General features: G+C 36.3%; 1 protein-coding gene across 11 annotated transcripts in view; it reads right to left on the reverse strand.

The window, feature by feature from the left end:
- The window catches only part of mtd (TLD domain-containing protein mustard), a 1649382-nt gene that overhangs the window by 411445 nt on the left and 1219473 nt on the right, over nt 1–18464 (reverse strand). The window lies entirely within an intron of this gene.

Below are 18464 nucleotides of genomic sequence, written 5' to 3' on the forward strand. Positions count from 1 at the left end.
ACCTTTTAATGCAGCGTGTTTAAGGTATAATGTCGTATTTAGTGTACTACGCAAATGTTAAGATGATAAATTTTCTTCGGAATAGTACGAAAAATAACATTTAATTTGTCTTACCTTCTAATTCAGCATATTCTTTATGACATAAGGAGTAATGTCGTTGTATATAAAATGTATTAATGCCTAATAGGATTTTCGAGCATCGTATGTTCTCCCCTTCTAAACAGCAAAAAATCTCTTCCTCCCATTTCTCATGAAATAATAGTTTTCTAACGCGTACACTCTGCTTTGATAATGTCATTATGCCACCACTGATATTGCTTTTGAAACAGATATACTGGGTGTTCATTTCAAAGTGTGTCATGACGTCACTGTTGTTGGGTCACCGATTTGAAGCGAGTTTCAGCTTATATGTTAGAGAAGTTGCCTATTATTTAAGGCGTTCTTCAATCTGAACTTGAGAACGTGTACGGTATAACTTGAACGTCGTAGCAACAGATGGCGGTCTGTACGGTCTGTGTGCTACCATAACCTCTTTCGAACTGTGTTTTGCGCCGGCAAGTCGTACGCAGGGTATTTGTTATCATCGGTTGCGTACGGTAACATTCCACAACACAAATCAAATGCTCCGTGTCCATGTTGACCGTCGAAGTTAATGTCAACAAATACGTAAGTAATCGTCTTAACCCTCTCCCCATATCCCGACAGTACGTATTTCCAAACAGTTCACATTCCTGCCACTACCGGCGTTACCGTACGTATCGGCACGTACTCTTCAGAATGAACGCCGTACTTGCTAGCCAACTTCTCTGCCTCTTAGATTATACACCTGAGCTGCGGAAGTGTAGGAAGATTGAATTCTCTAGGCTCATCAGCTAGCCACATGACGGCATGCAGCGAGCCAAGACATTTTGAACTGAACACCCAGTAGAACTTGCCCACTTGCGTGAGGGAGGAACGGGGCCTGCGAAGATGATGTCACTCTGAGCGATAAGCACTGTGAAGGTCAGCGAGGCATTATTTCTCAAGTGAGGCACGATGCCCATCTCTGCTCTATCGGATTTAAGTCGGGGCTGCATGAAGGCCACCCAAGAGACACGATACCAACTTCATCCAAAAAATGAGACACACACCGAGCAGCGTGGGAATGGGCATTATGATGCATAAGGATGAAATTTTCTCCTGCAAATATCGCGAACGGAACAACATAATCAAAAACCTCATCAATATATCGTGCTGCCGTCAGAGATCCATTTTCGATGAGGACAAGCTCCGTTTTCTCGTAGGAAGACATTCCTGCCCAGACCATAATGGTGCCACCTGTGTTTAGAGATCATCAAGTCAAAATAGTTTTCTCCTAGTCTCCTCCATACTCATTCCCTTCCATCTGGTTCTCTTACACAGAATCTGGACTCGTATGTAAAGAGTACATGGCTCCAATCTTAATGTGTCCAATGTTAACGGTTACTTGCAGAATGTAGTTTATCTAATTGTGAAACATTTATTTGGTGTGCTTGTGGATGTTGGATTCATGTGGATATTAGATATATATTACGTAAGTATAATGTTCAACTCTGGATTGTTGATAGTATTGGCATCATCTATGTGTAGTGATGTCTTTCAGTTGACTGATTTGATGTGTTACAAGTGCACACAAGTATGCTGTCTATATAATTGTGGCGTGTTTGTTGAAGAAAGATTTGAACTACTTTGGCTTTGTATTTTGTAGATGTAAGGTTATGTGTATTTCGACGTATTTATAAGTTAACTCAGTGATGTCAAAGCAAGCGCATTTTTCTAACCTTGACGTCGTGCGGGGCATCAAGCGCTAAGTATGGAAAGAGGAAGGGCTGTGTACATGAATAAGCAGCCTGTTGGATTAAGAAAACAGTGTTGCACAAACTTCAAACGGAACGTGAAATTTTATATCGTTATTTTTATATGGCTTCTTTCTGTTTGATATTATCTATATTGTCTGTAAAACGAAAGTACTAATACCAATTTCTTAATATTGCAGTTGTGTTTTAAATGTTATTAACATAATAAATAGTTAAGAAGGAATATTCACATAAATTCCGTAGTAGTAAAACTATACTGTACTAAATGGATGAAACACATCATTCATAAAGAAAGTGCTATCCCAAAAAAAAGAGATTGAGTATGGCATGATAAGTTCAAATTGATATTGATGGTACCTTTAGACCTATAAAAGTAATCAATAAACTAATCAAAACAATATTACAGTACAAAGTGAAGTTACCTAGGTACTGTATGTTTTAAGTGTAACTAATATTCCTTAACAAAACTCTTATCGCATTATGCTTTTAAGGTGATACTGGTGAGCAACTTCCTATCATCAGAATATTAAATTATTTTCTCGAAATCTGCTGAAGCTATAGAGCTGACATTTTTACAACACATGGGCACGTATCGTTTGCTTATGATGTAAAAGTAGTTCTTTGTTAATTCTTTTCCTTACAAACAATTTCCATGTGAATATTTTCAAAATTTTCAATATACTATCTTCAGTAATACGTATTTACGATATATTAGATTTACGAAAACATTCTGTAAGGCTACTAAATAAATAGGCCTATATCTAAAAAAAAAAAAAAAAAAAAGCTTTTCTATAAAAAAAAGTTGAGAAAATATCTTTTTTGAATAAAAAAATCAAACTTGTGAAAAATGAGCATTAAAATTAAAACTTGCATTCTTATAATGCACTTATACTTCTCAGGCAAATCTAAAAATTAACATGGATACAGTTTGAATACGTTCTCTTCCCTTTATTTATTGAATCAGTGCTGGCCATCCCTGAAAATAGCTCGACCAAGCGGCATATACCACCTCTTTCGTCTGTCTCTTTCCTTCCCGCTGTAAAGCGCTCAGGCTCTCCTGAGCTCTAAAGCGCGCGCTTTAACTGAGTTAACTTGTTTAAGATGCAACTCACAAACTCGGCTACCTTATCACGTACAGATTAATTTTTGGTCCTATATAATATCTGTTATGGTAACAATGGTTATTAGAAGAGAAAAATTCGCTCCGAGCGGCGTCGGGCATCGAACCCGTCGTCAATTGAGTGCGTTCCTTGTATGATGGCAGTTGACTTAATATATGTCAACATATTATGTCGAACTTGGAGTCAGGCTACAAAGGGAAAAACATTAGAGGAGAGGATTCGACCTGGTGCTGTGGATTGAACTTCGGCGTAGCTCAGTGGTTAGAGCACTTGGTACGTAGATGTTATGTTTTATTTAACGACGCTCGCAACTGCAGAGGTTATATCAGCGTCGCCGGATGTGCCGGAATTTTGTCCCGCAGGAGTTCTTTTACATGCCAGTAAATCTACTGACATGAGCCTGTCGCATTTAAGCACACTTAAATGCCATCGACCTGGCCCGGGATCGAACCCGCAACCTTGGGCATAGAAGGCCAGCGCTATACCAACTCGCCAACCAGGTCGACGGGTACGTAGATCCAATCAAGGACCCATGTTCGACCTCGGCGCCGACGCCGGAGCGAATTTTTCTCCTCTAGTAATCATTGTTACCGCATTACAGTCGCATAAAATGTGTAAACTTCGCTATGAAACGCAAGACCTGATTACGAAGTAGGAAAAATTCATTTTAATGACCCGGAGTTACAGAAAGTGACTCAGTAACACTTATCGCACTGCACAAAGTCACGGAATAAGGAATGAGAACTGAGGAAAAAAAAATGGAAAAGGAAAAAACATCTCAGTGGAGCAAAGTCGCACTGAATTGTTACATTTATAATCAACACATAATTACAAAATATGTTTTTGTTTTTCAAGTCTCAGATATAAGCATGGGATCAGTATGTTAATGACTGCATAGAACGCTGAGATTGCGCAAGGTCCTAACTTCCCTACTTATTTAAAAACAAGTACAACTTCCTCGCATATTTGTAATGCGAAGTTGATATTTTCTTCCGTGCGACACTCACTGATGACTACACAAGTGCATTTTAAAGTTAGATGTCAAGGTTATGGGGGTCAGATCATCCACACATGAAGAACTTTCTCCTGGTATATCACGCTATAAGAGCATACGGACATGTAAATCTTTCAACTGTTATTATACGCCTCAAATATTCTACTATTTCGTTTATATGACGTCATTCGACCAATGAAGTGTAATGAAATTTTGAATTCCAACCAATCACACTCATACATCGCGATAATTTTTGCAGCTAGATTTATCGCTATCAATTTATCGCATGGTCGTTCTTTTGTTTAGTCAGGGTCAGCAACTGTTTCCCCGTAAATCGATAAGCATGAATCTATTAACCTCTTCCCTTACTATACATATTACCAATTTTGTGAAAAAAAGAATCTATTTTCCAGCTCTGGTAGTTGTCCCACTTTGATTTTCTCCTGAACTATTTACCAACTTATGTTTTTTTTAATGGATTAATTTATGAGGTACAATACCAGTGTTGTTATCAAGGCGTTAAATGTTGCTTGTCGTGTGATAGACTCGAAAGCAGGGTATTACCCACAGTGGCACATTGCATTCCGGACAGCAGTATCTGCTCGTGTCGAATTTGATTGTATTTTGAGTCTCTCGCAATACTACACATGAAATCCTGTCTGGTTGGGTTCTTCTTCAGAGTTCGTGGAATAACTTCTGGACAAGGTCTACCTGTAAGCCGAAGTGGGTTGGGCGATTTTCCTGGCCATCCTGCCTTGAGTGATAGGACATTCGGGGTGTATTTTTCTAAAATCTTACGAATTACCACCATTCCATAGTCAAAGGGTGTCTTCCTGCCTTCAGATATCGCATACCAAACGTAGGAATCCCACCACCAGATGTAGCAATATCACTAACTTCTATAGCCATCTAGTCAGGAAAAGGTTAATGAAATGATGGAAACGTATATATTCGGGATAATAATAATTCTTAGCAGCGAAAATGGGACTCACACGAGTTAACTCGGGTTAATAAATGTTGACGGAAGTTACCAACCCGAATTAACTCTGGTTAATCAGGGAAGTGGTTAAGATGCATCTACACGGTTAAACTTTTCTTTCAACTTTACGCATTCAAGCAATGAATAAAAAATTGATATTTAATATTAATTAATTACGCATTCAAGCAATTAATAAAACATTGATATTTAATATCTATACTAATAATAAATCTGTAGCCGAAATTTTTCTGGTAATTTTCGATTTTCCAAAAATAATTGGTCCTAACATATATAATTAATCACCCTGAAACCGAAAATCGCTTTTTTGAAATTTTTGTTTGTACGTCTGTCTGTCTGTCTGTATGTTTGTTACCTTTTCACGCGATAATGGCTGAACCGATTTATATGAAAATTGGAATATAAGTTAAGTTCGTTGTAACTTAGATTTTAGGCTATATGGCATTCAAAATACATTATTTAAAAGGGGGGTTATAAGGGGGCCTGAATTAAATAAATCGAAATATCTCGCTTATTACTGATTTTTGTGAAAAATGTTACATAACAAAAGTTTCTTTAAAAATAATTTGCGATAAGTTTTATTCCTTGAAAAATTTTGATAGGACTGATATTTAATGAGATAAATGAGTTTTAAAATTAAAATAACTGCCATCTAAGGCCGTGTAATGAATTAAAGAACAAATGACTTCGTCTATAAAGGGCCTTGGACAGCAACAATCGAAAGCTATGAAAGTTAGCCTACAGATAATGTTTCTGTGTTTGTATGAAGTAATATCGGAAGCTAAATTAACCGATTTGTATAATTAATTATTAATTCACCATTGGAAAGTGTAGTTTCTCTAGATGGACATAATGCTATAATGTTATTACAGTAACTTCTGAGTGAATCGAGGACAGGTAAGATTAAAATAGCTTCTTATGCACAGAAAACTTGATAGGCTATTCTGTACATTCGTTTCCTGTATTTCCTAAAATAATTTTTATGACCAAATGAGTGGTCTCTGGATCAAAATGATCGCATTTTAATTTTTTAATACAATTTAAATTAAGTAACATAATAAACAATTTATCCTTCTATCAAACACGAATGTTCCCTGGATCAAATGTCCTATTTTAATTATGTAATTACTTTATATTTATTTCTAACGGGTGCAGCGGAGCGCACGGGTACGGCTAGTTAATTAATATAGTTACGCTGTGAAGACGACGTTCAAAACGGCGCACCGTGTCGACACAAAATCTTCATGCATCTTAATTAAACTTCACTAAGTGGCACAGTACATGAGGGTAGGCCACCAAAGGGAAAACTGAGAAGTAAACTTTAACTAAGGGGATTCGATCCGGCATCGGAATTGGAATTCGGTGTGGCTTAGTGATAAAGCGTCAGCACGTAGAGCTGAAAGCTCGGGTTCGGGTACCGGTGCCGGAGAGAATTTTTCTCTGTCTATCCATCATTCATAATCAAATTGTAAGACTTGTTGACACAAAAGCAAAGCAAACACACGTATAAGGAAATTGTTTACATATGAGACTGACATCATCCTATCCACAAATAAGGTTTAGAAGAGTGGGTACAGATATGCATTTCATAGAAAATTCAATCACAAAGAGAGGAGGAAAATATTTACACAAGAAGTTTGCTGTCGGTCTTGTCTTTCACATAATCTACAGACACCATATCGTGATTCGCTTCAGTTGAACGAGGAAAGTAGTATGAAGTTCAGGGTTGAAGTACCGCCAGGGGCGCCATCCATCTTTCAAGCTATCACTGAAGAGTGGAGGGGCTACTAGTAGAGTATAAAATGTGTTTGGTTATTTTATGTGGTCACCCCCATCTTGTAAGTCTGTTGGTGAAGAATGGAGCGTGTGAAATGGACAGACAGAATAAAAAATAAAGCTGTGTTGGAAAGAGTGGTTGAAGAAAGAATGATGCTGAAACTAATCAGGAATGGTGAACGAGAGAAAAGTTCGAGGCAGAAGACATCAGGCGATAACAACATTAAGTTATATGGATTATATGCGGAGACTAAGACGAAGGCAGTAGAAAATAGGAAAGACTGGAGAATGCTGGCTTTGTAGTGAAAGACCTGCCCTTGGGCAGAAACCGTGAATGAATGAACTTCTGAAATAAAGTTATAGACAAAAACTGTGGAATATATTGCATAGGAAAGGTGTAATTCATCTGATTAATGTCATACAAAGCCTGTATTTTGGTACTAGAATCAAACCTAAAATTAACAACCAAATAAGGAATGATTTTAGATTAATAACAAGGGATGTAAGACAAGATTGCCTATACTATTTAATTTCCATATTGACAAAGGCACTTCTGACTGGTACAATGAACTGGAAATGTTTTTGCAACGCTATCTTCTTGCTCAATGTATTTCATTTGCTGACGGTAAGGCAATTATTGCCAAAAGAGAAGAAACTCTTCAAAGTTCTCCGTTTTAAGAAATTCTTCAGAGATCTCTGTTTTAAATAATGTGGTAGGAAACTACTGTATAAGGAAATATCACAAAAGCGAAAGTAACGAAATTTATAGGTGATGAACACTTGAGGGTAAAAATAATAAAAGATAAAATATTGGAACAGGTTTATGAATTTCGTTATTTATGTTGTCATATCTCATATCTATCCAATGCTGGATTGGACTTTCCTTGGCCTCCCAGGTCACCAGACTTAACACCATGTAACTTTTTTCTTTGGGGATATATGAAAGATACAGTTTACGTGCCACCTCTCCAAGAAGACCTTGAAGAAGTACGACATCGGATCATTGCTGAGATTATATCCATAAACAGATATATGCTGGAGTGCGACAAGAATTTGACTATCTTGTTAATATATGCCATGTAAAAAGGAGTTTCTTAAACTCAGATTTTATAACGTGCAAATGAAATCTTAGAGCTTATAAAACAAATTATATGCACAAAGTTAGTCTACCATTAATACTTAGGTCCACATAATAATAACAAATTTAATGAAAATATCGCCATTATTTTGAAATGGAGTGTAAGTATAAGAGGATATGTCTTAATTCCAGATATTTTAGCAACAATTTGTTACAGGTTATTACTCTGAATCGGGTAGTTTTTGAATCCATATTTTCTCAAATTGCTTTTGTGATCCTCATTAACTTCTCTTACTGTAAAGTAAGTAACATGGTCAGTGGAATATCAGGCGATCATCCTGGACTGGTCCGCGGAGCAGTGTTTTTATTCTCGGTACGAGTACTATCGTCTTCCGCGAGCTGGAACCATTTCATCAAGGTTGCTATTACAGCCTAGTACAGCTCGATTCAACGTTATTGGCCCCTATCCTTGGTTGGTTGGCTAGTGAGCGAGCTGTGTGTTGCGTCATAAGAAAGAAATTTAATCACAAATGTGCATAAAAGGGGAAGAGGGAAGAGGAAGAATGAAAATAACATCTACGATCGTAGCAGAGAGACACTCAAGTCAAGAAAATATGTCTTCATGGCATTGTTTAGTCATCAGACGTAGTGGTTAGTAACGGGATGTGTGGAAGAATATTGTGTTTTTTAAGGCGGAGTGTACCGCGACATGATGAGAAACAAGTGTTAAGTGTTATGACTGTGCTGCCTGACCTGTGTGACCCAGCCCGCCAGTAGTGATGAGTAACTCGCTCTTAGTCAATCTACTTACTTTTTGCAGGGGCCAAAATGCCTGAATCATAGTTACGAATAAGGAGCGGATTCCTATGTAATTAAATATTATTTTTGCGTGTGACAAAACACAATTAACGAAGTTAAAAATTCCGAACATGAAGTTTCAAGTTTAAAACCCGAATTTTATTTCACATAAGAACACATATTTTCACAAAAAAATTATGTAAATACATATTTTCAGGAAATCTAGTATAAACACATAAATCTTGGAGTTTTTTACTTAAATATTTTTTTTTACAAGAACTTCCAAATATTTTAAAACTAAATCAATTATGTCACTCAGAAGTACGTTATCTTTTTAAGAATTCTTGGTTGCTTCGTGTTTCTAAGCGCTGTGTGGTGTATCCGTGATCCATTTTTGTAATAGTATCGCCTCAAGTTCTGAGAACTGCTAGGCAGCATATCAGTGTTATTATTACAGAATAAATTAACATGGACAAGGAGGAGAGATCTTGCAACACATAATTAGGAATGTTTGTTGTTGCTGAAGATGATTTCATTCCACGCTTTGTTTGTGAAACATAACAGATAAGAGCTCGGGTATGAACATTATTTAATTTAAACAAATCTCTCGCCTCTCGCTCATGTCCATCAAGTAAGGCAACACGTCTTGTGATTCCCTGTTATCGGGCTTCAACAATCGATATCCTTCAAGGTATATTAAAAGATGGTTGTTTAAAAAAAACGATTTGGCTTTCCTATTAGCAAATCTAAGCTTTTCGTCTTTTCGTGCGACACCATAAAAAACTCGAAATATAAAAAAAAAACCTGTTGTCTGAAACAGGGAGGTGCGTGCCGTGGAAATTAAACTAGACTCGCTACCAGGTTCAGAAGTACAAGTACTAAGGGACAAATTCCAGAATGTGTTTGGGAAAAACAGTGGATATAAAAAAATGTGTGAAGTTGCTCAAGTATTGGAGGGTGTCTGTAGGTGAAATTGACGGTGTTTGTGTTTGTGACATTCCTCTCTTTAAATATCACGTCTGACGTCCTGTGATGTGGAAAGATCGTTTTCACAGTATAAGTCGTTGCTCAGAGATAATCGGCATGCATTTGTGATGGAGAATTTGGAGATGACCTTTGTTGTTCACTGCAATTCTCGGCCAACTACTAGCACTCAAGTCTGGTTGGTGATTACCTAGTAACATTTTTTTTTCCAAGCGAAGTAAGGTTTTTTGTCATATTTAAAAGAAATATTTTTTTTTTATTTCTAGCAAATATTTTTAAACTTTTTAGCACATAAAAAATAAATATATTTAAATTTTTTAGCACATAAAAATCCGCTCCTTAGTCACGAAGCTCAATACGTAGCGAATGTGCATTCATTGACAGTTGTACTTTAGTTGCTAGCCACTAGGATTGCTACTAACGCACAGTCTATTGTTCCTAATACTCTCAGTTGCTAACAGCTTGGAGCATTGTATCGCGAGAAATGCAAAAATAAAATCAACTCGAGCTTCGTGACTGTATGTACTGGACTGCGGTTGCTATTCACGTTAAACAGTATCACACAATTTATCCAAGAAAGCGTTGAAATTGTACTCCTTCCTTTTCTACATATTTCTGACACTGGTTTAAGAAATCTTCCAACACTCGTTGCAGTTAACGTCATGATATGGAGAGTACTTCCCGTTAGATATTATTTTTCAGTTCATCTAGGTTATGTCGGTTTGTTTTGTACACAGTTTCCTCCAGTTTGCCCTAGAGATAGTAATCACAAATGTATGTGCATGCAAATTCTTATGCCATGCATTACAAACATGCAATAACATTCACGGTAATTATTTTCAGTCTTTAATGTTAATTATGAATTGTGCAGCAATGCATAATGAAGAGTTGCAGTCAAAGCTGTTTACACTCCATAATTAATATTGGCAAGAAGATTTCTGTAAACATTAATTATCAGTGTTAACGTACAACATGCGATGGTGAGGACAATTCCTCGACCATTCTGAAACTGTAATCATTATTTTAATGTTACTGTTTAATATGAATGTACGTCTAGTGGGATATGTATATCAACCTGTCTTTATAAAAAAAAGTATGGGGAACAACAAACACCTTTCAAAATTCATCAGTGTAATTTACGTACGTTGTATTCACGGCTTTCTTAAATATCGGTGGGTTGTGAATTCGCGTTACGCGTAACAACCTCCCACCAGCCGCCACTCCTGGTGTTTAAGTACCTTGAATTTCCCATTATAAATAACCATTTAGCCGTCACAGACGCAAAATCCGTTTCAACTGGTAGTGGAAATAATTATCCAAATAGTTGACTGGCTTGAAAAACCATGGGAACTGAAACTGATAACAATCTAACAAGTTGCGTACATGATCACGATGTCTTGAGAGGACAAGACAGGAAATAATTTTCAGAAGAAAAAAAGAATAGACTATCCCACCCGCTTTCCGTGTTTATTCGCTCATGGAATTGGTTATTGTTTCGAATTAAATACAGATTCCTCACAGTAATAATTTGGTATGTACGAGTACAATAATATTAATGCACACTTTCTAGTAGAAGATACGAAAACACATTACATTAAATAATTTTCTGCCTCTTTGCAAAGTGTAGTAATATTGACGATGATGATTTTTTTACTAATGGCGGGTGAGTGTTCGTTATGGACGCATACGAAGCCAGTCGCTGTCCAGGGTGTGCTATAGGAGGCTGGTCTACGCTACGTCCGTGATAAGATTTGACGATGACGATGATGGAGATTTATTTGGATGCCACAGGAGAATTTGAGCTCCTGGAGAAAATTACTGCATCACGGGCTTGCTCAATATAACTCGTAAATTGGGGGTACATCGGGGATCGAACCCGAGTCCACATGATGATGATAATAATAATAATAATAATAATAATAATAATAATAATAATGGCTTTTAGGAACCCGGAGGTTCATTGTCGCCTCACATCAGCCCGTCATCTGTCCCAATCATCAGCAAGATTAATCCAATCTCTATTCCACCTCCCTCAAATTCATTTTAATATTATCCTCCCATAATAAAAGCAGCAGCAGCAGTAGTAGTAGTAACTTAATAACAATTTATTATTATTACTAATGTCATAATTAATATTATTCCCATTATTATTATTACTCGTATTATTATAATGTCATCATTATTATTGTTAATGTAAAAACCCCTTTAAGAAAATGAGGTAGAACACTCACAAGTTCTGTATTATTATTATTATTATTATTATTATTATTATTATTATTATTATTATTATTATTATTACTCGTATTATTATAATATCATCATTATTATTGTTAATGTAAAAACCCCTTTAAGAAAATGAGATAGAACACTCACAAGTTCTACATTATTATTATTATTATTATTATTATTATTATTATTATTACTCGTATTAATATAATATCATTATTATTGTTAATGTAAAAACCCCTTTAAGAAAACGAGATAGAACACTCACAAGTTCTACATTATTATTATTATTATTATTATTATTATTATTATTACTATTATTATTATTATGACTCGTATTATTATTACTCGTATTAATATAATATCATCATTATTATTGTTAATGTAAAAATCCCTTTAAGAAAATGAGATAGAACACTCAAGCTCTAGAAACAAAATCTTCACATTTGGTTATTAATCACCAGGCTTCGGTCCTGGGCACAAAAACGCATGAAGTTCAGAACGCACAGACGATAGTGTTGTGTTGGTCGAGTGGAGTGGGAGATGGAGAGCGCCGTTCCTTCGTGTCTCAACATGTAAACAGTCTGTCATAGGTACAAAATATATTTCACCCTGTACAGATGCAGTATATACAGTACATTCCTAGTGTAGACAATAAATGTCTACCATCAAAGTATTAACGTGAGCTGTAACCTTCAATCAGATGTCCCTACGCCGAAGCCTGTTACACGCACTGCAGCCAAGCAGCAATAGGCCTACACACAACGGTAATGCACATTACGGACCCACCTGTGCTGTTGCAGTCGGGTGACTGCACACGGGTCATGACGTCATTTATACTCCGTATACTCTAAACTTCATACTGGTTAAGGCCCATTCACAATGAAAATTAAACATAACGTAGGCGTTAACTTAAGAATATAAACATTACGGTAAAATCACATCATTCATGATGGGGACATAAACATAACCGCAAAGGTACTTTGTAACCATGGAAACATAACAACGACGCCATTTCCTCATATTCTGTCGTATACTTCAGCGCTCCACGATTGTGTTCTGTTTGCAAGATCACGCAAGCATAAGCATGAAAGTTCGTAGTTCGTAAACTTTCATGTTAACGTCTAACGGCAATGTTAATGTCAGTGTTTATGTGAATCATTGTGAATGATCCCATTTAATAACCTGGCCGCAAACTTCTGTGTTTATGTTACGGTTATGTTTAATTTTTTTTTTTTTTTTTTTTTTTTTTGTGAATGGGCCTTTACCCTGTGTCCCTAAGCCGAAGCCTGTTAATCACATATCAAGTAGTTATACAGAATACAAACGATGTAAACTGCCAAAATTATATAGGCTACGCAGCACATATCGGTTTACTGAACAGAATGTGTAATGAAATTTAATTGTATCTTATCATTCTAATTCCATTTCTAATTTGTAAAACATCATGTCTTTAAATTGATAGTACTAGTTTCATTATTTGTTTATATTTCGATTGAACGTAAATGTTACTGCCTTCCACTCAACACGGAATACACAAAAAACAACAGAATAACGAACAACTGCTTCAGATCACATACAGGACAGAGTGGCATTTTCCAAAAAAAGTCAGACTCACAAAACATATTTTGTTCTGGGAAAACAATGACAGCTACAGAAAAACATTTGACTTTTTGCTTCAGTTGTTTATGCTCTATCACCATTTTATATATATCGTTCATATCGTTTACACACTGGATATATTAATAAAATTCGTGATTTGATAATACTAATATAAACGAAGGAAGTACGCACTTGAAAATTCTCACGTTTGTATTGCATGTAAGTACGATTCAGTAAAACTGGCGCAACCTTGCACTTCGCTGCAACAGCAGCATTAAGGTAAGCGTTCACTAGATCGCATCGCACTCCTCGTACGAATCTAACGCAACAGATATTTTAAATGCAGTGCGTTCACTGTAACGGCTTCACCTCATCGCCTCATCGGATTCCCCTCTCAGCTATTTAAGACATGACGTCGTACGATATTGACATTACTGAAAGCAGAGGAGTTGAGGTTAGGTCTATTAATTACGTCTGTTAGCGAATAAGAATTTGTAATTGCTTCATGCGTCTTAATTGAAGAGGAAGAAACGAAAGAGATATTGGTTACATAATATATAGCCTATGTAAGAAATGACTTGATTACTGTAATGGGAACGCCTGAAATTATATAATTCTTCGCAATTTTCCACAAGCGAAATAAGTTTTCCGTCTGCCATTTTGGCGTGACACTGAACATGGCACAACATAATAGTAACAGTTGACCAATTAAATTTGATTTATTAAAGAAGGCCATGATCGCACGCATCGGAAAAGTTGCTCATCCGAGAAACGTGGACGGATTTGCCGAGAGGCGATGCGTGCGATACGATGTAGTGAACGCGGTTACATAACAATTACAGCAAAGATGGTCTTTTTCCGATCCGTGCGATTAGTACGATGAGTGCGATACGATGTAGTGAACGCTTACCTTTACCCATACAAAGAGTTACAGAAGTCTCCAGCCATCTAGGAGAGAGATTATAAAACTGATCCTTCAGGCTTGAAATATTTATATCAGCTATCTAAGTAATAACAGGGTTAACCGGCTAATGGTCTTCTTGCACCCAGGTTTTGAATTGAAGGTGAATTGGCCGAGATTTTAACAGAGGCCTCCTGGCTTACAAGTTCGGCGCATTAGCACTGAGTCAAGGTTCTTCTGAAGTTCACGTTTCGAACTTAGAAACAGCCATTACACATCACAAAATGTTTATGAACTGAACACCTTTTGTAACTGTGTAACTTATCTCTGTTTCAAGGCCTTGAAAGTCTAGAGTCACGAAAATAAATCAATTTTATGAGCAGTTAATGTTCTTTCAGGATATTAATAAAAGCAGGAAAGAGTCGAGAGAGGAAAAAGACACCAGTATGGGCAATTATGTATAATCCTTTGGTTTTAAGTACGAAATAATGGAACGGGTTTATGAAAGGACTCATAAGCTGTAAGCTAGCTCGTCAAACGTACTACACATATGCATTACATCAAATGTTTCCTTCATGGTTACAAAATGAACACGCTCCAAAGCTTTATATGTGTCTTAAATGGTCTCTATCTCTAAGACATAATCTAACTACTGAAGAAAATGAGAGGAAAGTACTAAAAATTGATGATTTTCTCAGTAAACAGCCTATTTGTCGACTCTTTCATTATTACGTACGAGGGTAATGGCAAATATAACGTCGCTTAGAGGAAGCAAGATGGTACTATTAAGCCAACTATCGAGAACTTCGAAACGGTAACAACCACGCCTAAGAGGAGTTCCTCAATTTCCATAATAACCCCTCCTTCCTCAGTATCTCTTGTTAGAGATGTTATTTGGTTATAACTACAGACTGAAAACATCTTTAGTAAGATTTTCAAGGGATAATCATGATCTCTCATTCTAAACGCCAGCATCGTAAATGAATTGTCAATTATCAATTCGTGTTTCACAGCTGTGATCAAGCAACGGCTACCAGAGAGATTCCTGGAAGACGGTGCCTGATTAAGGTTTTTGGGGGCCCAGGACTATTTAAAAATGTAGAGCCCCTTTTACCATCCGTTACTTGTCTATGTGGATGACGTGAATATGTTAGGATAAAATCCATAAACTATTAGGGAAAACACGAGAATTTTACTTGATGCAAGTAAAGAGATAGGTTTGGAAGTAAATCCCTGGGGCCGTATTCATACACATTCTCAGCTCGGGCTTCCGATGGATGATCAGCGAACTAGCGTTTCCGTATTCATAAACCAGTGTTAGCGATATATGATATATGATATGATATATGATATTATATATATGATATATGATATGATACGATATGGATATGATATATGATATGGATATGATATATGATATGGATATGATATGATACATGATATGATATGAATTCTGTACAAGTAACCAGTCGATAGCCGGGACTAGTTTAGCACGCTCGTAGCGCGAACTAGCGAAATGTCTATGAACCCGAAAAGACTAAGTATATGATTATGTCTCGTGACCAGAATATTGTACGAAACGGAAATATAAAAATTGGAAATTTATCATTTGAAGAGGTGGAAAAATTCAAATATCTAGGAGCAACAGTAACAAATGAAGAGTCCACTGCAAGAATGATGGATGTCATTTGGAATACATTTTGCAGGAGAAGCAAATGAACGTTTGAAATGCTTAGCGCTCAAAGCTTAACTGAGATTTTCCGATCATTACTGGACAATGACTATCAGTGTTAATGCCATATAACTCTGTATGTACATTCTATATGTCTTAAGCTATGCACTGACAGTCTTGGTTCATTTCGACAAGAAAGTGACATCCATCATTCTCGCAGTGGACTCTTCATGTATAAATTACATACGGGAGGAAATTAAAAGCAGAATAAATATTGGTAAATGCCTGTTATTATTTAGTTAAGAAGCTTTTGTCATCCAGTATGTTTTCAAAAAAGCTAAAAGTTAGAATTTGTAAAACAGTTATATTACCGGTTGTTCTGTATGGTTGTGAAACTTGGACTCTCACTTTGAGAGAGGAGCAGAGGTTAAGAATATTTGAGAATAAGGTGCTTAGGAAAATATCTGGGGCTAAGAGGAATAAAATTACAGGAGAATGGAGAACGTGACACAACACAGAACTGTACGCATTGTATTCTTCACCTGACATAATTAGGAACATTATATCCAGACGTCTGAGATGGGCAGGGCATGTAGCACGTATGGGCGAATCCAGAAATGCATATAGTGTGTTAGTTGGGAGGCCGGAGGGAAAAAGAACTTTGGAGAGGCCGAGACGTAGATAGGAGGATAATATTAAAATGGATTTGAGGGAGATGGGGTATGATGCTAGGAACTGCTCAGGATAGAGACCGTTGGCGGGCTTATGTGAGAGCGCTTATGAACCTTCGGGTTCCTTAAAAGCCAGTAAGTAAATTATTATTATTATTATTATTATTATTAACTTATTATTATTCTTTTTTTAAATTCAATAACAGAATTTGTTTCTGAAATAGCATGATGTAAACATTTCATGTCATATATAAAGGAAATTTATGCAAAACTGCAAATCTTGCATTTTATTTGATTGTAAAACACCTTCGTAAAATTTACTACTCGAAGAAAATTTTATGCTTCAATTTAAACTGAATTTTCTACCAAGGTTGCCAACATTCAACCCTAATATAACATCTTCCAGTGAATTGGGTTTCACTTCTTGGATAATAAGTAACATTAATTTAAGTCACGATGAGAGCGACTGAAACAGAGTAACTTGGAGAATGCATTATATTTTGAAGTGACAAGTAATCACTGAAGTAAAATAAGAAAAAATTGCAAAAACTTGACACCGAGTAATTAAATAGAAAAAAGAACGGAATAATATAATTAATAACAGATTCATGTGCTTGAAGACAAAAATGCTACGGCGAAATAGATCAACCCAAAACTCCAAATAATATGAAACCTTTAGGTTACCCCGTGTGTATGTGATCTTTGTTACAAATGGCGTTGTTACTTAAAAATAAAAACAGTTCAATGATTAGTACAGTCCGAGCGTTCATTTAATACCCAGGTGGTGTCAAAGAGGGTGATTTCTTTTTAAGAGAAAAGGTAATAGTTTATTGATAAGACCTCAGATGCAGCTCCAATCACAGAAGCGGTAACATGTCTACAAATGATGCGTTAGCAATTGTAATTGACGTTCTCGTATCTATTTCACGCGGAGTAAAAACCAACGTTGAAGTATCTGGAGTTGATTGATGAGAAAAAAAGATTAGCAATTTTAATTAAGCGTAATCTTATAGCTTGAAATTTATTCAGTGAATGTTGTTGTAGAAATCAATCTATTGATGTCGGTATAAAAATAATTAGTTCGATTAATTAAAATGTGTCTCAGTGAAACGTAGAGCAGAGTTCGTATATGTAAGTTTCTGCCAGATGTGTTTCCAATTCACTGTGGGCTAAAGCAAGGAGATGCACTATCACCTTTACTTTTTAACTTTGCTCTAGAATATGCCATTAGGAAAGTCCAGGATAACGGAGAGGGTTTGGAATTGAACGGGTTACATCAGCTGCTTGTCTATGCGGATGACGTGAATATGTTAGGAGAAAATCCACAAACGATTAGGGAAAACACGGGAATTTTACTGGAAGCAAGTACGGAGATAGGTTTGGAAGTAAATCCCGAAAAGACAAAGTATATGATTATGTCTCGTGACGAGAATATTGTACGAAATGAAAATATAAAAATTGGAAATTTATCTTTTGAATAGGTGGAGAAGTTCAAATATGTGGGAGCAACAGTAACAAATATAAATGATACTCGGGAGGAAATTAAACAAAGAATAAATATGAGAAATGCCTCTTATTATTCGGTTGAGAAACTTTTATCATCCAGTATGCTGTCGAAAAATCTGAAAGTTAGAATTTATAAAACAGTTATATTACCGGTTGTTCTGTATGCTTGTGAAACTTGGACTCTCACTTTGAGAGAGGAACAGAGATTAAGGGTGTTTGAGAATAAGGTGCTTAGGAAAATATTTGGGGCTAAGAGGGATGAAGTTACAGGAGAATGGAGAAAGTTACACAACACAGAACTGC

The sequence above is a fragment of the Periplaneta americana genome, chromosome 14, assembly GCF_040183065.1.
Source record: "Periplaneta americana isolate PAMFEO1 chromosome 14, P.americana_PAMFEO1_priV1, whole genome shotgun sequence".
Classification (NCBI taxonomy): domain Eukaryota; kingdom Metazoa; phylum Arthropoda; class Insecta; order Blattodea; family Blattidae; genus Periplaneta; species Periplaneta americana.